The sequence below is a fragment of the Tursiops truncatus genome, chromosome 5 (genome assembly GCF_011762595.2).
Source record: "Tursiops truncatus isolate mTurTru1 chromosome 5, mTurTru1.mat.Y, whole genome shotgun sequence".
Classification (NCBI taxonomy): Eukaryota; Metazoa; Chordata; class Mammalia; order Artiodactyla; family Delphinidae; genus Tursiops; species Tursiops truncatus.
Window position 1 is genome coordinate 4,338,338 of NC_047038.1, and position 22,059 is coordinate 4,360,396.

Genomic DNA, 22,059 nt, shown 5'->3' on the forward strand with positions numbered 1-22,059 from the left:
TCAGAGAAATAAACCTAGAAGGGAAAACGTACTTCCCCTTGCACCATATTCTAAGACCAAACTCCGCAAGGGCCAAGGCCAACTGTCCTCAAGCCCTTTCACCTGGTGCTACCAGTGCCCTAAAACCAGAAGCCACGCGCCAGAGCACCTGCCTCCCGACGGGGCCCTGCAGGGCGAGGCTGCACAAAGCGGGTGCTTCCAAGAGGGGCTGCAGGGTGGACTCTGGAAGCCAGCCAGGAGACCAGCTGCGGATGGCCTGCCTCCAAATCACACGTTCTCTAAAGACAGAGTAAGCCTAAATTCCCCAAGCCGGCCCAGGGCCCTCTGGATCCGTCCCTGCCAGCCACACCAGCCTCATGCCGTCACCCTCACCTCTCTCAGCACCCAGCCGTCCTGCGCCATTGCCGCAGGTACTCTCCCCAGCTCTGCCATCAGCGCCCCTGGGGATCTGGGAGCGTGTGCCACGAGGAGACACAGCACCTCCCCTGAGAAGCCTTTCTCAACTCCCCCAGGAGGCTGCAGGCCCTCCTTCCTCCTGAGCTCCTTGTGGCCACACCCCACCTACAGCAGTTTCCGTGTCTCTCTCTCCTGGCTCCTGACTAAGCTTCAGGCGGGCACATGCTAACAGTTTCTGGATACCACTGCCTGGTCAAATGCCTAGCATGGTTAAGGATTAAAAATCTATTTGCGGGACTCCCCTGGCAGTCCAGTGGTCAAGACTCCGCGCTTCCACTGCAGGGGGCATAAGTTCGATTCCTGGTGGGGGAACTAAGATCCCACATGCCACGCAGTGCAGCCAAAAAAAAAAAAAAAATTGTATTTGCTGAATTAATTATTACTAACAACTACATTCTAGTTGTGGGCAGGTTTCAGGGGCAATCCATCCAAGAAACATCTGTTGAGAGTTGGGTTGTGTTTCAAGAACAAGGTGAGCAGGGGAGGTCACAGAAGAGGAAGAAAATCCATCGTGCTCCCAGCCATGCGTGCAGACGGCAGACCCAGCAAGTGAGCGGTGACCGCCCTGTGCGCCGTATCCGCTGCTAGACTAGACGGCGACCAACACTGTGAACACTTGACAGCTCAGGAAAGTAAAACGAAATTTCCCTCTGCAGTTGTTTCCCAAAGTCTCACACGACCCCCTGCGCAGTGGCCGCCACAGCATGCGACCTGGGCTCTCAGAGTCACCCGGGCACAGCCCAGCACCAGATCCAAGTCTGATGAGGAGCAGCCGTCTCCGTCCGGAGGAGAGAAACACACAAGACATGACGCACAGATAAGACGAAGACTTTCTATTCCAGGCAGCAAGGCCACCTGACGTTTACTTACCTGCCACAAAACTGAGTTCTTCAGGAAGCAAAGAGGAAAAGTGCCCAAGAGACTGAAACAGCCTTCACTCCCAGGGGCCCGTCTTTAGTTTAATACGAGTCAGAGAGTGGAGAGCAGCTCTGCCAGTGACTCTGAACAAGGCTTTGGAAAACAAGTCCATCTTGAAGCAACAATTTAATTTTCTCCTCCTTAAAAAGTAATGGGACTAAGTCTTGACCAAGTCTTCATAAATGAAAGAAACAGTTTATGAAACCAAAACTAAATGATTTAGTTAGGGTCCCAGGGGAAGAAAACTCCACTCACTGGTGGCTTCAGGGAGGGACAGCTCTGCCCGTCCATGCAGACATCCTCTGCACTCCTCTCCTCTCCCGTGGCTCCTTCCTGCCCACGGGGCGTGTGCTATACACAGCCTCCCTCGTCCCAGCTCTCCCCTCTGGACACCGCGGAGGAGAGCGGCCCCCTCGCACCCCCATCAGCACGGGGACAACGCCACTCTCCCTGATCCTCCACGGAGGGTGCGCTCATCTTCGCTGCCAAGCCTCCTGTCAACCCAGGCCTGCCGCTGCTCGCCGTACCCTGCCGCTTAAGAGTCAGGCGCACACGGCCCCTTTCTATCAGCCATGGCCTGAGGGCCCATCTGTCACAGATCCAAAGTTTCCAGAGGGCAGGAACTCGGACTGCAAGTCCTGACAACACCAGAGCACCACCATAAAACTACAATTTCATGAGCACCAGGCACCGTTCTAAGCTCTTAACATGCCATTCTGTGCCAGAGCCCTCAGCAGCCCTCTGCGCCAGGTATTACCCCCACTGCACAGAGGAGGAAACCGAAGCACACAGCTTGCCCAGGTCTCCACTTTCACGTGGCAGCAGCTGGGGCCTGAGCCCAAGTCTGTGACCCCAAAGCCCCTTGGTAAGCTTTGCTACTTACAGCCCTAATGCAGACATCAAGCACCTCCTCAAATCCTTATCCCTCCCGTGAAAGAAGAGGATCTCACAGGTGGGAACAACGCTGGGCTGAGCCAGAGGCAGCAACCTGCCCAAGGTCTTGCAGGGAGGGTCCCACCTGAGTCTTCTCTCTCCAACACCTGCGTCACCCTCCAGAAGGCCTCTCAGGGGTCCTTCACGTTTCCTGGTGAGGATGCTGGTGGGACCGCCAGACTCGCCACAGGAGTGGCTCTCTCAGGCCTTCACCTCAAGCCTAGACCAAACAAAAAGGAGAACCCACTGACCTATGAGACATCTCCCATGACAATCAGACATTTGTGTAGAGGGCTCACAAGCACCAACCACTGTGAGTCTCTTTCTCTTTTTAATTCAAGCAGTGGAGAGAAAGGCATAGGACGTTCTGCATCTCAGGCGCCTCGGCATTAACAGTTAACACAAGCAGCTGCCTCTGCTCACCGGTGCACGCTGCACGGTGGGCACTGTGTTCGGTGTCCACACCCACCATCTATGACCTATGTAACCTCCCCAGCAACCCCCAGAGCTGAGGACACTGTCATCACCATCTCACAGACAAGACCGAGGTGCAGATGGAACGCAGACTGAAGGGGTCCTGCTGGGGCTGACCTGGAGCCTACACTAAGGTGCTTACTCTTTCCACTGCTGCACAAGCGGCCTAAAATAATGGACTAATGTGCATTACATAGAAAGGGAAAGTCGGGACTTCCCCGGCGGTCCAGTGGTTAAGACTCCACGCTTCCACTGCCAGGGGAGGGGGTGGGGTTGATCCCTGGTCAGGGAACTAAGACCCCGCATGCTACGCGGCACAGCCAAAAGAAAAAAAGAAAAAAAAAAACCACAGAATAGGAAAGCCAACTAGAAAAGTAGTTTGTTTTTTTAAAAGAGTTATTCTTTAGGATAAAAACAATCCTAAAAAAGAATTTCCTAGAAGCCCAATATACTCCTCTGGAGGGTGCCCGGCAACTTTGAGGCACCTGGAACTCAACACGATGTAGTTCAGTAAGTTTCCGTCCATCAGCAAACCAGGCAGAAACTGGCGTTAAACTGCTGAGGGTCCCCAGAGGCTCCTTCCCAACCCTAAGGAACAGATATTTAACTTACACCGCCCAAAGGTGGTGATGTTTAAAAGGCACAGGTGGGACATTTTAAATTAAGGACTTTCAGTGCACAGGGGAGGTTTCCCCTCTACCCCCAAATGTTTCAGCTTCATATATTTACCAAAACTAATCATCATAAGTACCTGTAAAGTGACCGGAAGGCAACTCACAGGTTCGGAAGATAGTCCACTTAACAAAGCCAACACAATTTATAATCTTAATTATTAATAAGTCAAATAATTTACTGAAAATTTACCAAACACCAAACATGCCAGGAGCTATCACATGCTCTAATCATCACAAGCCTGCCAAGTACACCCAAGAAACTATGAGATTCAGAGAAGCTGAGTGACACACCCAAGGTCACACAGCAAGAGAAACAGGATTCAAACCGGGTCTGACATCAAAGGCCAAACATGGTTTGTTGGAGTGCTTAAGAGTACAGACCCTACACTTTGTGATCATCGATAAGTTAAATACAACAATATTTAGACTTCTCTGTATGTATGTTAGACTTCAATAGAAAAGTTTTAAAACTAAAATACACAAGGGGAAAAAATAATGCAGGTTCTGGAGGTAGACCACGTAAGTTCAAATCCTGGCTCCTCCGCCTAGCAGTTGTTGGACCTTGGACTAGTTCAACTTCTCTGTGCCTCGATTTCCACGTAGTAAGAGGGGGACAATAATAGACCCTATTTCATTAGGCCGTTGACAAGATCGGGGGAAGAAATCTACATAAAGCCTTTAGAATCGCGCCTTGGAAGATGCTAGGTGGCATCACTCTTCCCCGGGCACCCGACACGGCCAGCCAGCTCAGGCCCCCTATTTTAGCAACTCATTTGCATAAGCCAGCCCAGACACAGCCAGTCTGCACAGCCTCACTGTACGGCTTCGCCCTGTCACCAGCATCTCTCCTCGCACCTCCGCTGCGGCACTGACCGAGCGCTGGGCCTCAGCTTCCCCATCTGTCAAATGAGGTGACTAGCCCAGCCAAGCTACCCGAGGTCCTTGCAACTTGACAATCTAGAATTCTAAACCCAGACCCTAGAAACTTTACACCCTCCCTACAGCAAACATTGACAACACGTACCCATTTTCCTAAAATCCTCTCTTACATATTAGGTATAAATGTCTGGTGTGATGACAAATCTTCTCCAAGGTCTCAAAGCTCGGCGAGCACCCACGCCATGCTGGGCAGGCATCCTCTGTGCTGAGGGTGAGGACGTGACAGTCAGAAGCTCTGACCAACAGGGAAGACAGATTCCTAAGCATGTTGCTCTGATAAGCTGTGTCCTCTCTGTTGAGAGGCCTTCAGCAGAGCACAAGCAAGGGGAAGTGGAGGTAGGACGGGCAGGAACTCACCCGCTGGACAGAGGGAAGTAGGGCAGTGGGAGGGAGAGATGGAGAAGTGGAAGGGCGGAGGGGTGGAGGGGTGGAGAAGTAGAGAGAGGTGCCTGAGGGGAACTGCAGGGACCCGCGGAGGCCAGGTGAGGCAGCCCTGATTCGGAGCATGAGAGGGTGGGCTGGGGGCAGGCTGTAAACACTCAGTCTCGCAAGCATGGAGCAAGCCCACCTCGGCGCCACGCAAAATGCTAAGCAGGGACCTGCCAGGACCTGCTGGGGCCGTGAAGGACATTGAGATGAGCGGAGCCTGGCCCCCTGACCTGCCTCAGTGTGAATGTCATCCCTGCCCCTCTCCAGCTGGGTGACCCTGAACCGGTTACCTGACCGCCCTCGATGCGGCCCAAAGGCTGCATTCACTCAATAACCCTGAGCCCCAAGAACATGCCAGCTTCTCACAAGGGCTGTTAATCAGGTGAAGCCCACAGTCTCAAGGGGTCAAACATACCACCACCAAGACAGTAGTAAGACAGCCTTGGCTGGGGGGTGGGACGGCGGAGCAACCCAGGTGGGACAGGTGGGCTAAGCAGCTGGGAAGAAGCCCTATCCAAACCTGAGACACAGGTTGGTACTGGCCAGATAAACCGGGCAAGAGGAAGGGACTGCTGTAAGGTCTGGTCTGGTCCATGCACAGCTCCTAACAGTGCCCAGCAGCCACCCATCCTCTACAAAGGTAGCCAAGACAACGGCGAGGGGCCAACGCCTGCAGACACGGGCCCTAAGACACCGCCCTCCCCTGTAAACGAAGGGCGTGAGTCCGTGCCCAGGAGCCTCCTGCCCACAGAACTTCCCAAAGCCAAGCTTCCACTTCCACATCCAAGTTGGAGCAGATGGCGCCTGTCCAACTTTGAAACGCACGCGGCTGCCTGTGGCCTGCTGCGCAGGCGCGGGGTCTGGGGTCCGCCGGCCGGCGCTGCGGCCTCGTGAAGAGGAGCCTTCCCGGCGGCCGCAGCCCCCCAGCTCTGAGCCGCCGCGCCCCCCCCCCCGCTCCTTCCTCGGGGCAGCTCTCTGTCCCCATACAGCTCCTGCCCCTCAGCCTCCCGCTGGGATGCATCCCGAGGGGCGGGTCCCCGAGGCTGAGGGGGCTGTAGTCCAGGTACGGGGGCCCCTGAAGCAAAAGGGAGTCCCCGGCCTGGGGAGTAGGCGGTCTCAAGAGAAGGGGGCGTCTGCGGCCCCAGAACAGGGATCTGAGAAGCAAGGGGGTCGGGAGCTGCCAGGTGGACCCAGAGGTGGAGGGGGTTCCGGGCGGTCGGAGGCTCCGAGGTGTGGGGAGAGGGGCTCCGGCGAGTCGGGGACTGCAAACTGCCGGGGGTCGCAGGGGTCGGGGGCCCTGAGGTGGAGGGGGTCCCGGCGGCTGGGGGGCTCCGAAGTGGCGGGATCCCGGTGTTTTGTGGCCCCGACGCCGTGGGGGCTTTTATGGGTCGGGGAGCGCCGAGCCGGCTCCTCTCCCGGCCCGGGAGCCCCGCGCGTCTGAGAGGGAAAACTTTTCGTCAAGTTCCGGGAAAGGAGCGGGTCGGGGCGCGCGTCTCACCGAGGAGCGGGCGAGCCGAGCGCCCCCGGGCCCCGCGATGCTCCCCGTGCCCCACGCGCTCCCCCAGCGTGGGAGGGAGCGGCGGCCGCGCGTCGAGGGGGCGCGCAGGCAGGACCCGAACCCGCGCGGCCAGCTCCGCCCCGCCTCAGGCCGCCTCCACGCTCCGGCCGACGCTGCAGCAGGTGTCAGCTGCCCCGCGCGCCCCGGCGCCCTCCCTCCCTCGCGGCCCGGCCCTCGCCGGAGGCCCTCAGTACCGGAGTTAGCGCGGCTCCGACGCCATCCCCGGGGCCAGCGGGCCCGCAGCCCAGGCCCTGCGGGACCCGCAACTTGCGCGGCGAGGACACCCGGCGCTGCAGGCGGCGGGCCGGGCCGGCAGGTGCCCGCGAGCTGCCCGCAGCCAACAGCGGCGCGCGCCCTCGCCCCGCCCCGCGCGCCCTCGCCCCGCCCCGCGCGCCCTCGCCCCGCCCCGCGCGCCCTCGCCCCGCCCCGCGCGCCCTCGCCCCGCCCCGCGCGCCCTCGCCCCGCCCCGCGCGCCCTCGCCCCGCCCCGCGCGCCCTCGCCCCGCCCCGCCCCCTGCCTGCGCAGGCTGCTCTTCCGCCCGGGTTGCCGCGCCCAGCCGGGCTGCCGCCGCTCCTCGAGCTCGACGCTCGTCCCGCTGCCCCTCCTCCGGCCCGCTCGCCCGCCCGCCACGGGCTTCGGAGCGGCGTTGCCGGACCTTTTCTCTCCCGAAGGGCAAGAGGAGCCTGTGGGGAGGCCTGCGGGGATTTTCATGCCCGCAGACCCCCCGTGAACACCCATCAGGGGCTTCCTTACCTGGTCGGCTCCACCCGCGGCCATCTTGGAAGTGGGAAGCGCCCGGGAGGGGGAAGGGGCACGAGCGGGCAGCGACCAGGCGTGGGGAGCCGAGCAGCGGAGCGCATCGATGGGCGCCCCTGCCCCCGAGCAGGTGTGCGGGGGAGGAAGAGCCCGGACCCCACCTGGCCGCCTGCGAGAGACCAGGTGGGCAAGATCCGAGCTCGGGCCCGGGACGTACAGCCTCGGGAAGGTCGCTTTGAGGTCTTCCCTGCCGGGCCTTGGTCTCTTAATCTGTAGAACGGGCTTTTCTGTTAGTTGTCTTTTATCGAGCGGTTACGCAATGCATAGCGCCGTGCCTCCCCAGACTTGTCTGCACTTCAGCGTCTCCTGGGGATCTTTGAAAATTTCAAAGCCCAGGCCACGCCCCAGGCCAACTGAATCAGTCTCTGGAGGTAAGGTACAGTTTTGGAAGCTGTGTAATGTGCAGACAAGTTTAGGAGCCGCTGGCCTAGCGTTCATGTGCATTACTTCCTGTCAATATTGCAGAACCTCCAGAGACAAGGTCTGTGATCAAAACCGTCGTACAGAGTGGGAGATGAAGTCACTTACCCAAGGGTCAGGGCTGGTCAGTAGCTGAGAGGGGTCAGAAACCAGATGCCCCGCCCCAGACCGCCTTCCAGCATCATGGAAGGCCCTGAATAAGAAAGGTCTTGTTCGCTCGTTGTTGACCCCTGCCTCATCCCCCTCCTAGAATGTACGCTCCCTGAGCCAAACCGGGCTTATCTTGTTTATTGGTATGTTCCCTGAGCCTGAAAGATTATGTTCTGAGGGCATCAAGGCAAGAGGAAAGACTCCAGTGGTTGGGAGCTGGAAGGCCTGGGTTCCAAGCTAGGATTGGCTCCTGCCAACCAGGACCCCTGAGGGCTGTCGCGGCCAGAGCTACCACAGAGGAAACCTCAGAGAGACAGCCAGCTACATCTAGCAGGGCCGTCGGGGACAGGAAGGGTGATCTCTCCATCACAGCGTCTGGAAGCATGCAACGGAAGATTAATTTGGGCTGTGGTCATTAGCGTTGGGCCGAAGAGCCCCTGACTTGTTTCTCCTGCCTGGGTCATGGCTCTAATAACTCTTAGCGCCTATTATGATAGCAGGAGGGGTGAGAACTTTACAAAGGAAATGTGTTAATAGAATACACGAACACCCTTCACAGTGCTTCTGTTATGCTTAGAGCATAATGGAGGCTTTATAAATGCTTACATTTCTGGATGTCTTAAGGAAAACTAATAGCAGGTCTCTTTCAAGCCCCGCCCCCCCCCCAGTGTGCCCCCCTGAGCTTATTTTAAGGAAACAGGAAAGTACAGACTTGCTTCAGGCCTGACTTAATTAGCAATTTAATACATCAGATTAATAAATCTGCCTTTACGGTGTTCTTTGCGACTCCCCAAATCCCTTGGAGCCCTCACTGTCAGTCTTAGGGTTTTAAAACCCCACAATGACAGGAACCATTGTTCTACATCCAGAACCGAGGAAGCTTGTGGTCCGTGGGTTTGCATTTGGCGCCCTCTGTCTGCCTTCTCCTCACCCTCTCACCACCCTGCTGCCTCCCTGGCTCCCGCCCCTCCCCCTGCCGCAGCCCAGAGCTCCCCACTGGAGCCCATCTGTCACTTAACACCCTCAGTGTGATTTGACCTATTTCTTACCCCTTGTCATCAGCACCCAGGAGTGTTCTAGATGAATCCTCATTGCAACTTCAGCCTAACGAAATTAAAAATACAGTGAACAAGATTAGCTGCGTGGCAGTGGGCACGCACGTCACCTCTCAGAACCTCAGCACCTCCCAGCCCCCGTCTCTGATATGGAGATGAGAACTGTATCAGGGTGGTCAGTGCCGTGTCCCCCTCTGCTGGCTCACTGCTGCCTGCCTGGGGGAAGCCATCCCGGCTCCCCTGTGCAGACCTAACCGCCAGCGTCCCAAACTGATTCTCACCTGGTCGCTCCTTTGGGGGCTGTAAAGCTGCCGCTTGATGTAGAGAAGCACCAGGCCTGCAGCTGCCTCACCTCAGTTCCAGGCACAGGACTGGTGGGTGGTGGCCTGGCCTGGGTCAGCCCTGAAGCCTTCCCTCCCTTCCCTTCCCCAACTTTCCCCATCTCAACAAGGCTCTGAGCATCTCCGCCTCCCGAACTGTGTGAGGATTAAATGTAAAACAACTGTCTGGGGAATTCCCTGGTGGTCCAGTGGTTAGGACTCCACGCTTTCACTGCCGAGGGCCTGGGGTTCAATCCCTGGTCGGGGAACTGAGATCCCACAAGCCACGCGGCACGACCAAAAAAGAAAAGAAAAAACCCAGCTGTCTGGTTCTGTCAGTTTCTGGCATATTTGAGGGAGCTCTTCCTAGCAATATAATGTAGAGAAAGTCAACCCGCCAAGGTGAGGAGAGATGCTAAGATTCTCCAGGGACCCCGCGGAGGGACTTCTTCAAGCCTGACCTGTGAGCCTTCCCCAAGCTCACCAAGCAGGAGTGGGAAGCCCTTCCCAGGGTGACCGAGTTCCACGGAAGGCAGCCCTGAGCCCACTGTGTGCCGGCGCCCTGGGCTCCGGGAACAGCAGAGTGACTGATAGCCCACAGTTCCTGCGCCCACGGAGCCCCCGTCTCGAGGGGCAGACAGACGTGGCACCTCGCAAATGCACTCACATCCCCTCACCAGGACAATAGGAACTCACCAGGGGCAGACCCCAGAAGGGTCACCAGCAGGGTGTCGGAGCTGGCGGGACCCTCTAGAGTCCTCAAGCCCACCCCTCTCATTATTCAGTGGGGCAAGTGAGGCCCAGAGACAGACATGGGGAGGGGCCCAAGGTCAGGTGGGGAAGGGGGTGGGCACAGGACCTGGCCAGCAGCCTCTGCCCCACCAAACCCCTGTGCACCTCTTCTCGGGAGATGTGGGGTTCTAGCCTCCCAAATGCATATTTTGCCCCCGACTCTTCCCCAGCCCCGGGAATGTGAGCTCCTTAAATATTTGTTGACTGCGTGAATAAACCTTTGTCATACCTGCACTCGCGTGAGCCCTCCCAGGTGCCCCATGCTGTGCTGGCTGTTTCACCCCATCACCACACCTACTGGCACGTTGACTCCTGCTTTACAGGTGGGGAAGCAGGCGCGGTGAGGTGAGGCCGCTCAGCTTGGTCCTCACAGCTTGCCCCCCACTGTCCAAAAGCTGCCGCCCACTCGCCATCCTCCCTCCCACCCTCCTTGCCCCCAGCTTCTGTTCAGGGCCACCGGGGGCCCAGGGTGGGAATGAAAGTACCGGCGGCGGTGGTCACACTTCACTTGTGAGTGTCAGCGGGCCGTCCCCACCAGGCAGAGGCAGATTGAGCAACCATCATTTATTTCCAAGGAGCTTTCCGCTGGCCCAAGGGATTTCAGAAGTCCAGGAAAGCCCATCTTTTCTGTCTTCATTCCTTGGAATAAAGGAATTCACTGTGGAGATGGACGTTCTCATTTTTAGGACGCAAAGCCTGGAACTTGGGTTTGCCTTGTTGCTTCTGAAAATTGATCAAGATGAGGAAAAAAAAACAAAGTCAAAAGTAGCCCAGGTAGCTGGAGGTAAGCCTTCCAGCAACCTCAGGCCCAGAGAAGATGGCCAGAGACACGGAGACGGAAAAGTGTCATAACAACCAGAGTAGTCACCACGAACCTCTGCAGTTTGCGGCAAAGAAGCAGCATCAGACCCTCACAACCAGACCATCAACTCGTATTCTACTCAGTTTTAACAAGGGCAGTTACCTGTTGCTTACCTGCAGAGGTGAAAATCAGTGAATTCAGGGAGGTGGAACTCCTAGAAGTATTACAGCACATTTATAAAAGGGAGAAGGCATGGCTCCAGCAAAAGAGAAAATTATAACACACTGAATCCTTTTCATCTAATAGTGCACTTGAAGGGAGCTGTCCTTATAAAAAAAAAATACCCCCAAAGTCAGGCAAAGACTGTTGTAAAAATATGCTCACTGAAGTGCTACTTACAACAGTGAAATGGATATGATGTGGACGTCCAGTCATGGGGGAAGCTTAACTAACTGGAGAGACTTCTATGCAGCCATTTAAAAAATCTTTAGGGCTTCCCTGGTGGCGCAGTGGTTAAGAATCCGCCTGCCAATGCAGGGAACACGGGTTTGAACCCTGGTCCGGGAAGATCCCACATACCGCGGAGCAGCTAAGCCCGTGCACCACAACTACTGAGCCCGTGCTCTAGAGCCCACGAGCCACAACTACTGAGCCCACGTGCCACAATTACTGAAACCCACGCGCCTAGAGCCGGTGCTCCACAACAAGAGAAGCCACCACAATGAGAAGCCCGCGCACCTCAAGGAAGAGTAGCCCCTGCTCACCGCAACTAGAGAAAACCCACACGCAGCAACAAAGACCCAATGCAGCCAAAATTTAATTAATTAATTTTTAAAAATCTTCAAGTAGTTTATTATAGCAAAGAGGAAATGCATAAGTTGTAAGAGTGATACTGAATTTTAAATAAAACATAATCATAGAATATGGAATGTCATCCACAGAAACAAACAGGTAGAAACACTCAAATGATATCAGAACACACATGATTACCTTCTGATTATGTATTTTGAAACTTTTAGATTTCCCGCAACAAACGAATGCTCTATTTATATATATATTTTTTTTGGCCACGCCACGTGGCTTGTGGGATCTTAGTTCCCTGACCAGGGGTCGAACCCACGCCCCCTGCAGTGGAAGCGCAGAGTCCTAGCCACTGGCCGTCAGGAAATTCCCCTGGAATATTATTATTCTATTTATAATGTAATAATATTATTATTATATTATTATTACTATATTATAATAGTAATATTACTATTATAATATTCTATTTATAATAATATTTAAATATTATTCTATTTATAATGAGATGTGTTAAGATGCTGACTGATGGGTAACCGACAAGATTCAAGAGGCACAGTAACCTGAGGCCATAGGATGAGGGCTCTGCACGCTGTCCCTTCTCATCAAAGCACGACAAGTCCTGTCACCATTTTGTCAGTGGGAACACGCGTGCTCCAGGGGGTTAGGTAATGAATGCAGAGCCAAACACACTTGCTGTGACGGGAGTGCTGACCACAGAGCCCTGTGACTACGGTCTGTGTGTTCTACCGTCTGTAACAGCGTCTCTAGCTGCCCTAGCAGCCCCATGATGCTGTATTGTTGCCCCATTTTACTGGGGACACTTGAACCAGTGGGGTCTGGTGCCCAAATCAAAGGTCACTAATTCTCAGAGCATCCCAAGTAATTGCTTGGAGGAAGTAAGTTATAATGAAACCAACAGACCCTGCAAAGTATGGAATGCACAACCTGGCGCTGGTGGGTGGCGTGGGGGGGGAGGTGTGGTGCAGGGGACCCCCTGTGGCTTGCGGCTCACTGATGCTTAAGAGGAGCCCAGGGCTGGAGGCCTTAAGGCTCTAGGTACTAAGAAACCACAGAAAGCACGTGGGGGTGGGGCTCTGCGTTACAGCACACCACAGTGGAATTTTCCAAATAGCCTTGTTTTTTAAAGGCATCGCCCCGTTGCCTTCTGCTGCCGCCACCCTCAGAAAGCGAAACCCGATTTAGAAGCTGCGGGATCAGGTCTCACGTGGGAGCCACGTGAGATGGGTGCAGAGGGCAGAGGTGGCAGGGGATGCAGATGCTTCTCACGCCCGATCATCCCTTGCGGGAAACTCTCCCGCCCCTTGCACGCGTGCGGCTCCCCGGAAGCACCTCGAACTCTGTCAAGTCCTCCCCTTTGCACCTGCTCTGCCCTCGGCCTGGACCTCCTGGGATTCCCTTCTCCTCTACTTCCTAGTCCCCTCTGGTGTGTGGCTCAGAATGGTACCCCAGGTGCTCTGACCCTCGGAACGGCATCCCCGACTCTTACCCAACTCCCACCCGAGGCCGTGCAGGGCTCCAGCAGCCCCTGGGCCACCTCCCAGATGCCTTACCATCTTGTCTGGTCTCTGTGCAGTCCCCAGGTCCCCAGCGGGTAGTCAGGGCCCACACGGAGGAGAGGGGAAGAGCGTAGCCTGCCTGAGCCCTGCGCAGTGTGTGTCTACCGTCTTCGTCCTCGCAGTCACCCATGTTGCCGAGAAGAACTGAGGCTCACGCGGGGGAACGTTCCGTGCCCACGGCCCCATAGCTGCGAAGGACACAGGCAGGATTGGCAACCAGGCCGTCTGGCTCCAGGTAACATACAGTGTGGTGCTTGTTTGGTGGTGACAGACGGGACACCTGGGGTGAGGCCCTGCCCATGCCACACTCTCCCCACCCCTGCTTCCCCACTGCCCCTCCACAAGAGACCCCATTTTTTTCCAGCCCCTGAGAAGCAGTTGACGATAGTAGAGAACATGAGCTTTCACGTCAGGCAGATCTGGGCTGGAATCCCAACTCTGGTGTTTACTGTGTGACTTTGGGCAAGTTACTTAACCTCTCTGAGCCTCGGTTTCCTCTTTCAGAGGAAGGGGTGTCCCACATACCTCAGGTGGGGGAGGGGTTTAATACGTGTTGTCTTTCTTCCTGACGCATCTACCCGCCCTGACCTAGCGACTTCAACCTTTCCCTTTGCTCCTCCATCCTAAGCCAACCTTAGATATTGCCCACCTTAGAGGAACCTTCTTGGATGCACTCCATGTTCCTCTTCTTGCCAAACCTCAGCCCCTATTTTCTCCTAACTCATCCACCCACCAACCAACAGCTCCTGAGACACACACACACACAGAGTTGGGCCCAGCTCCCTCCTGGCTACAGAAGTTGGCTTCCTAAATGTCCCAGCACCCAGTCCAGCCGCTGTCCTTCCTCCGCCCTGCACCTGGAGTGGAGGATGTTCTTAGCTCTCACAAAAACACCCCTGGCGGCTCCTTGCCCTTCCCCCCCCAGAGCAGCCGCCCCTCCTCTTTGGGGAGGGAGCAGGCCTCAGCCTGCCCACCCCTGGGTCTCTGCCCTGAGGGGCCTCACACAAGCCCCAGGCCGGCTGACCTTCCCCCCCCCCCCCACCAAGTGTCACCCATCAGGAGACCTTCCCTCCCGCTGCCACTCCACCCCCAACCCCCAGATACTGTAGGCACCCTCTCTGCACCAGGCTCCGATGCCCAGCTGATACCCGGTGCGCGCCTGAACGAGGTCCACCTCTGCCCTTCAAGGTCTCAGAAGTCTCCAGGAAAAGCCTTGAGATTCTGCCGGGTCGCGCTGATTCTCTGAGCACTGGCTGCCCACTCCCTCCCACGGAGGGTGAGCTCATGGCTGGGAGACAGGTGGCTGCAAGGCTTTTGTTCTTGTTTGAATCTGGGCGGGGGGACTTCCCAAGGACAGGCCTGCAGAGGTGAAGGTGAGGGTGTGTGGGCCCGAGAGGAGCAGCGTAGAAGCCAGGGTGACAAGTAGACAGAGGGGGGCGGATCCACCTCCAAACTGCTGCCTCTTCATTTGCACCCACCCCCCTAGAGCCACCAGGCCACCAGCCCCGATCTCTCCAGGACCCCCTCCCAGATCCGGCCCCAGCCTAACCTTGCAGCCTCGCCGCCCCCTTCCCATCCAGACTGGCGTTTTCCAGACACCTCACAATCCTGGCTGCACAGAGCCCGCCTTTGCTTGTCCTGTTCCTTCTGCCTGGACCCCCTCCTGCCTTCTCCAGCCATCACAACCCTGGTCCCCTTGGCCACGTGCCACCCCCAGCTCCCACACCTGGCAGAGCTGGCCACGCCCTCCTGAGAGGCCCGGGAGCCCCTTGCTCATCCCCGTGGCCCTCCGTGCTGGGCACGCGGCAGGTGAACCAGATTCTCCAAGGGGGTGGCAGCCGCCGGATTAGGGGTCTCCCAACCCCACGCAGCCTGGCCTGGGACGCGCTCAGCGTCAACACCCGCCTGATGGTCCAGCCCTCCTCCTGCCCTGCGGGGGTGGGGCTGGGCTTGGGGGAAGAGCTGCCCCTAAACTCTAAAATGGGCCAAGATATCGGCCAAGAGCCACAGGTGAGGTGTGCTGTCTGGAGCCGCAGGGAGACCAGGCCGAGCACCCTGGCCTCTGGTTTCTCCTGGAGATCCCTCTCTGGGCCCTCTTGACATAGCCTCAGGTCCTGGTCAGTGGCCTCTAGAATTGTCTGTCCACCTGCCTCCCCATTAGGCTGTGAGCCTAACCCTGGCACACAGGAAGTGCTCAGGACGGTTTGAGGATGGCTGTTTCAGGCATCAGGGTCCCCCCTCCAGGCATTCCCAATCCCAGTGGGCCCAGCCCTCCAGGGAGATCCAGGCTTCACCCAACAAGCACAACCACTCCCTGGGTGGGACGTCCAGAAAAGATGGGCCTGGGGCTGCCCAGGGGCGCTGAGCAGAGCTGGGTTTGGGCTTCAGGGGCGAGAAAGAAAAAGCTGGTCACTCCCCCAGGGTCCACCAGGCTCCGGGCGCCTTCCCTGGGGGCCTCTTCGCATGCAGGGCCAGTCCCCAACTCCAGCTCCTCCCCTGGGCCCATGCAAGGCTCAGCTGCCTCCTGTCCCAGAAGGAGACAAACCTCCTCCGAGGCCTGCTCCCAGCTGCCGCTACCTCTTGCCAAACCTGCGCAGCCGAGCTTCCAGAAAGAGCGATCCGCACACTCGGGTCCACACTGCCTCGCACCCTCTCACTGCCCTTGACATGCAGGGCCGGGCCGCCCTGTTCTGCCCGCCTCTGCTCCCCCAGCACATGGCGGCGGTTGGAGGCACCCGTCTGGCACTGGCTTGTCTTGACTTTGCCCTTCTCTGAGCCTCGGTTTCCTCATCTGTAAAATGCGGATGACCGTCGCCACCTCCCTGGGCTCTTGGGAGCCCGTGGGGAGGTGCATGCCTGGGGAGAGGCGGGGCTGCAGTGGCAGGTGGGGTTCTGCGTGGAAGGGGCAGGCGTAGCACCACCTAGAGGAGGTGAGCGGGGGTGTGCCAGGGAGCCCTGAGCCGGGCCCACGTTCTGGGAGACACAGAGCCTCCCTCAGCGCCCCATCGAGGCTCCCGGCAGATGTCTACATTGGAGACATAGGAGGGGCCCAAGAAGCCGTCCTGAGCCCCTCCAGAGGCCTATGCAGGGAGACCACGTGGGGTCAGGAAAGAGACCCAAGCCAGGAGACTGGGGTCGGCACCCCATCCCAGTGTGACAAAGGGGCGGCATATTTAACATGCCTGAACTTCAGTCTCCTCATCTGTGAAATGGGCACATCAGGAGGTGTGCGGTTTACCCAAGGCACGGAGTGTGTGGCACAGACAGAGCTCTAACGTGTGTGTGGAGTGAGACAGGCTAGAATTCCACAAGGACGATTTTAGATGTACAGGGATTAGCACTTGCATTTTTATGTGTTTTCCATATTAGAGGAAGGGACTTCCCTGGCGGTCCAGTGGTTAAGACTGAGTTTCCACTGCAGGGGGCGCATGTTCGATCCCTGGTTGTTGAAGTAAGATCCTGCGTGCCATGCAGTGCAGCAAAAAAAAAAAAAAAAAAAAAGATATTAGGGCTTCCCTGGGGGCGCAGTGGTTGAGAGTCCGCCTGCCGATGCAGGGGACGCGGGTTCATGCCCCGGTCCGGGAAGATCCCACATGCCTCAGAGCGGCTGGGTCCGTGAACCATGGCCGCTGAGCCTGCGCGTCCAGAGCCTGTGCTCCGCAACGGGAGGGGCTGCAACAGTGAGAGGCCCACGTACCACAAAAAAAATAAAATAAAATAAAATAAAAATAAAAATAAAGATATTAGAGGGAAAGGCTGGCCTTCCGTTTGCAGAAGATATAAAGCATCTTCGCAGAGACCCTGAGTGGCCCTCGAAGGGGCGAGGGCCCGGGTAGTTTGGGTTCCTGTTCGTTAACTGGCTGGTGGTGTGATTTTTACCCTAGGTACTTTCTACAGGTTAAAAAAAAAAAAGGATCTTTTATCATTACTAAAATATTTACCAAATTATCTCGTGCGTGCCAGGTCATGGGGTAAAAGCTAGGACCAAGAAATGATTCAGAAACAATCTCTTCTCAGTTTATAGAGGAGACGTGTAAAATGATATTTTATTTTTTTCAAACTTTTACTTTAGCTCCATGTGAGAGTAATAGCCACCGTGGAAAATTTGGTGAATGCAGATGAGTCCACAGAAGAAAATACACGGTGCCTGCCACCCTCCCTTCCAGAGAGAGCCACTGGCATGTGAGCCACTCAGACGTCCCCTTTGTCTTCTTTCCCTACGGACTACCCTCTGAGTAACCGTCAGCCCCGATGCGGTCCTTCTCTGCTGCTTATTCGGTGCAAGCCGCCTCTGTGAGCTGCACCTTCCTCGTCTCTGAAATAGAGCTTAAAACGCGTTCCCTCCCCCGTGGGACAGTGTGAAGCCGAGTGCAGCAGTGAATGTGGAGTGGTGTAGCCGGCGGGGCGGCAGGTGCTTGGTAGACAGCGGCTACCAAGGGAAGCCCGAGAAGCGGGCTACCAAGGGAAGCAGAAGAAGCCCACTGCGCCACCAGGGAAGCCCGAGAGCCATTTTTATTGTGGAAAATTTCAAACATATACACAGTGAACCGTAGAGTGATCCCCTAGGTACCCATCTCAACACTGGTTATATTCTGCTCTTCCTGTCACCACCCCATATTCTTGTTGTTTTTATTTTTCCTGGATTCACTTAGAGTGTATCTCAGATATATCAGAACCCATGAAAATACTTCAGCTTGTTCCATGCACATCTTTAGTAGTAAGGTTTTTTGTTTTTGAGGCATAATCATAATATCGTCAGATACCTATAAAATTAACAATAATTCCTCAATGTTTTATAATTCCCCAATTATCTCTAAAAATGTCTTCTTATAGTTTGTTCAAATCAGGTTCTGGGAAATTCCCTGGCAGTCCAATGGTTAGAACTCTGCGCTTCCACTGCAGGGGGCACGGGTTCGATCCCTGGTCGGGGAATTAAGGTTCTAAATCAGGTTCCAAAATTACACTGCACTTGGTAGATGGGTCATTACGTCTCTTTTAGTCTGAAATAGTTCTCCCTTGGTTTGTTTTTCCTACGCGATATATTTGATGACATGGTGTTATTTGTCTTGTGGAATTTTCTGAATTATGGATTCAGAGGACTGTACATTTGTGGTGGTGTTGAACAAGCTCCTCTAGCCCCAGTATGTCCTATAAACTCAGTTTCATCCCAAGCAGCGGTCCTCAATTTTGCCCCCAAGGAACATTTTGCAGTATCCTCTGAAGAGAGTCCCTTAGGAGGCACTGCGCTGGGGATGGGAGTGGGACCAGCAGAGTGGTCTACATCTAGGGGTCACTCCCAGCATCCACGCATGTGTACTTCCTACATGTCCCATCAGGAATGGACAGCTCATCCCACTCTTAGCAACATCGCCTTGGACTAGGGGGTCCCGGTGCTGTCAGCACATCACCTGATGATTCCGCAACCATTCGTAATCATGGTCTAGATCAACCACTCGGGTTGCGGGATGGTGAGACCTATTTTTTTTTTTAGTGTAATGCAATTATGACTTTAATGCTTTCTCACATACTGTTTACAAAGGGCTTTCCCATCCAGGATCGAACAACCAAACTCACAGCTATGCTGGAGGCGGGTCCAATAATCTTCCTCTTTTTTTGTAAATTGATTTTTACTGGAGAATAGTTAATATACAGTGTTGTGTTAGTTTCTGCTGTACAGCAAAGTGAATCAGTTATACATATACATATATCCACTTTTGTTTAGATTTTTTCCCCATATAGGTCATTACAGAGTATTAACTAGAGTTCCCTGTGCTACACAGTAGGTTCTTTAAAAAATTAATTAATTAATTATTACCTTTTTTTTGGCTGCGTTGGGTCTTCGTTGCTGCACGCGGGCTTTCTCTAGCTGTGGCGAGCGGGGGCTACTCTTGGTTGCGGTGCACGGGCTTCTCATTGCAGTGGCTTCTCTTGTTGCGGAGCACGGGCTCTAGGCACATGGGCTTCAGTAGTTGTGGCTCGCGGGCTCTAGAGCGCAGGCTCAGTAGTTGTGGCACATAGGCTTAGCTGCTCCACGGCATGTGGGATCTTCCTGGACCAGAGCTCGAACCCGTGTCCCCTGCACTGGCAGGGGGATTCTTAACCACTGTGCCCCCAGGGAAGCCCTATACTGTAGGTTCTTATTAGTTATCTATTTTATACATAGTAGTGTGTCTAAGTCAATCCCAATCTCCCCATTTATCGATAATCTTCTGATAATTTTCTCCAGACAAGGAGGCTGAGATCAGAGAAGGGAAGGGGCACAAGACCCCACAGCTCAGTAGGAGAAGCAGGCCAGGCCTGGGCAGGGCCGCCGCCCAGAGCTCCATTCACTGGAGGATGCTGAGCTCATGCAGCTGCAGAGAAGGGAGGAAAGGCCCTGTGATCTTCTTTTAAGAGCTACAAAAGTTCTAAAGGGTTCTCTGCTGTGCATCAGCTGTTTCTAGCATCCCTCTCCAAGCTCAGAAACCACTGCTCACCCATGACACAAAGGGGGGCCCGGCTCACACCCCTTCAGGCCTCCTGCCACCTCCAGCAGGAGACCCGAACCCTCTCAAGCCCCTCCCACATCTGTCTCCCCATCTTTTCCCACATCACAGTCCCCACCCCAGCCAAACCCAACTGGGACACCGAACTCGGATTCTGATACACTAACAGGAGACTTCTGCTATGGCTTGACCAGCTGCTCTCGGTGGGCACTAAGGAGGCGGTTAACCCCTGTCCAGCACCCATGTGTGCAGGCACGTTATTGCTTTTAACACTGGGGAGTGGGTTTCACCTTTTCAGCTTTCACATCAGAAAACCGAGGCTTGGAGAGGGTGACCGGCTTGCCAAAGGGGGCCGGAGCTCATGAGGAGCCGTGCAGGACGGCCTCGGCCCGGGCTTCTTCCAGGTGGCCCCAGGCAGCCACCTCCCCGGGGCTGGGAAAAGGTGGGCCCCAGAAAGTGTGGCGGAGAGCTCCACTCCACACGCCGTCGGAGCTCCCCGTGCCGGGCCTTGGTCTCCTGTGCTTTCTGTCATCTGCAGCGCACTGGAGAGCGGTCACTGCCAGGAAGGAAACCACGCTGTTCACGGCCAATCTGCAGAGTGACGGGGTGGAAACGGACCCCAGTATGTTTCTTCCAGATGAAACGGGTAACTCATTCCACAGGAAGGGCCGCGTGTATGCCCTTGGAGTGTGTGAAATTGACGACTGCACCGCCTTCCTCCCCCTGCCCTGCCCAGGGATATCACGTGGCCTTCCCAAGGCCACCCAGCTGTTCAGGACAGAGCTGGGCCCCGCACGCGTCACCCTGCACCCCTGGCCTGCTGACTTCCGAGGCCCCTGAGTGGGGCGGGGCTATCTGGGGGCAAGATAAGAAGAGCCAGCCTTCTAAGGAAGGGGGCTGCCTGGGCTCGGGGGGCTTCACCGCTTTCCTTCAAACTGCTGAAAACTTCAGAGGGCCAGAGCTCAGGCAGGCTGCAGAGACCCTCCGAAGTTTATCGAGGAGAGACGAAAGAGGAAATTGTGGTATCTTTATCACCAGACAGCTAGGGCTGAGGGAGGTTTACTGACTTAGAAAAATAACATTCATACCATTGTTATACAGCAGAAACTGACACACCACTGTAAAGCAATTATACTCCAATAAAGACGTTAAAAAAAAGATTCATACCAACATCAGGTTGAGGGCCTGGCACATTAGTAGGCTCTTAACATGTGTTTGTTGAATGAATGAATGTTTCCAAACCCTATTTTTTGCGACCAAGGCCCAGAGACCTCCTTTTCTTCCCAATTAGTAGCTTAATGCCAACATGAAGACACGCTGGCCCCCAAAAGGCCCCAAACTGCTGTCCCTACTTCCACGTGACGGCTCAGTAAGGTCAAGGTGTAGACTCCAAGGCTCCACTGTTCTCCAACCTCGTCCAGGTAACAAAACACCCTCCCAGCACAATGGCACCAAGCCTGGGAGAAGCGTTTCTGAGCGGGGGACCCGAGTTCAGCATGAGGACATGACCCAGAGGCTCAGGTCTCCCCACTTCCTCCCAAGCTCAGGAGGGGGATGCCCAGTGGGGGAGTGGGCCTGGGGAAGTGAGGGTCCCAGAAGGAGACCACCTGAGACCCTACCAACAGCTGCTGGCAGAGAGGCCAGGCTCACCCAGCACCCCCGGTAGGGCCTTACTGGGGGGAGGTGGGGCTGCCAGCGGGACTGAGTGCCACGCAATTTCAGGCTCCCAAGGCTGGGGCACGGAGACAGGCCCAGGTGAGTGTGAGGGGTGGTGACCAGAGCAGTGCAGCACCGCTGCTAAGAGCCAGGGCCCACCACTGTGAGTGTGCCTCCCGAAGGGTCCCCAACCTCTCTGAGTAGTCCTGGGGTCTGCGAGCGATCGCTGCAGGCTATAGGGACGCCGGGGGCGCACGCGAGCCCAGAGGGGGAGCGGCGGAGGGGGCTGCTGCCCATCGCTGGCTCGCAGCTTCCGGTGTGTGGGAGGACGCCGTGGTCACACCTGACATCTGTGACCGGCAGGAACTGGGTCCTGAGCTGGGCCACAGGAGTTGCCCCCGGGGCTGGGAGGAGAAGAGCTGAGAGTCAGGCCCAGAGGGGCCAGGATGTGCTCGAGGCCCTCAGTGAGCCTGGGGTTTTCGGCACAGGGTCCGGGGTCCCTCTTCGGTAAAGGGGGGAAGCGCCCTGAAGCTGGCCTCCCAGCTGTCGCCCTGGGGCTCGTGGCCTGCGGCCCCCAGGCCTCCGTGTGTCCTCGAGGGGGCCCCGAGCCCGCGGTGCCGCAGTCAGCCCAGGCTCCTCCGGGGGCTCTCCCCTCTGCCGAGGGTCTGACGGTGCAGGGGCAGGGGCGCGGGAGCATGGAGGCCACACGGCGGTAGGCTGCCCGACCTGGGGGTGACAGCCCAGGCCTGCTCACCCCGGCTGGCGGTGCTCCTGGCCGGGCCCCTGGACTTCCCGAGCGAGGGA

At 56.2% G+C, this 22,059-nt stretch overlaps 1 protein-coding gene and 1 long non-coding RNA gene across 4 annotated transcripts in view; one reads left to right on the forward strand and one right to left on the reverse strand.

The window, feature by feature from the left end:
* The window catches only part of TBC1D14 (TBC1 domain family member 14), a 103,613-nt gene extending 96,349 nt beyond the window's left edge, over positions 1–7,264 (reverse strand). The window contains exon 1 of one of the 2 annotated variants that reach the window (XM_033856660.2): positions 7,135–7,264. The gene's annotated coding sequence lies outside the window, so the exon portion shown is untranslated. Of the gene's footprint in view, positions 1–6,575; positions 6,728–7,134 lie in introns of those variants that run through there. The other variant, XM_033856661.2, reaches the window with a different exon arrangement.
* LOC117312365 (uncharacterized) lies at positions 7,184–21,175 on the forward strand. 2 transcript variants are annotated; one of them, XR_012331850.1, is made up of 3 exons: positions 7,184–7,320; positions 13,132–13,349; positions 14,242–21,175. It is a non-coding gene; the product is annotated as an uncharacterized lncRNA (long non-coding RNA). The 2 variants fall into 2 exon arrangements; XR_004526588.2 differs by having other exon boundaries at positions 17,187–21,164.
* Positions 21,176–22,059: the final 884 nt, after the last annotated feature.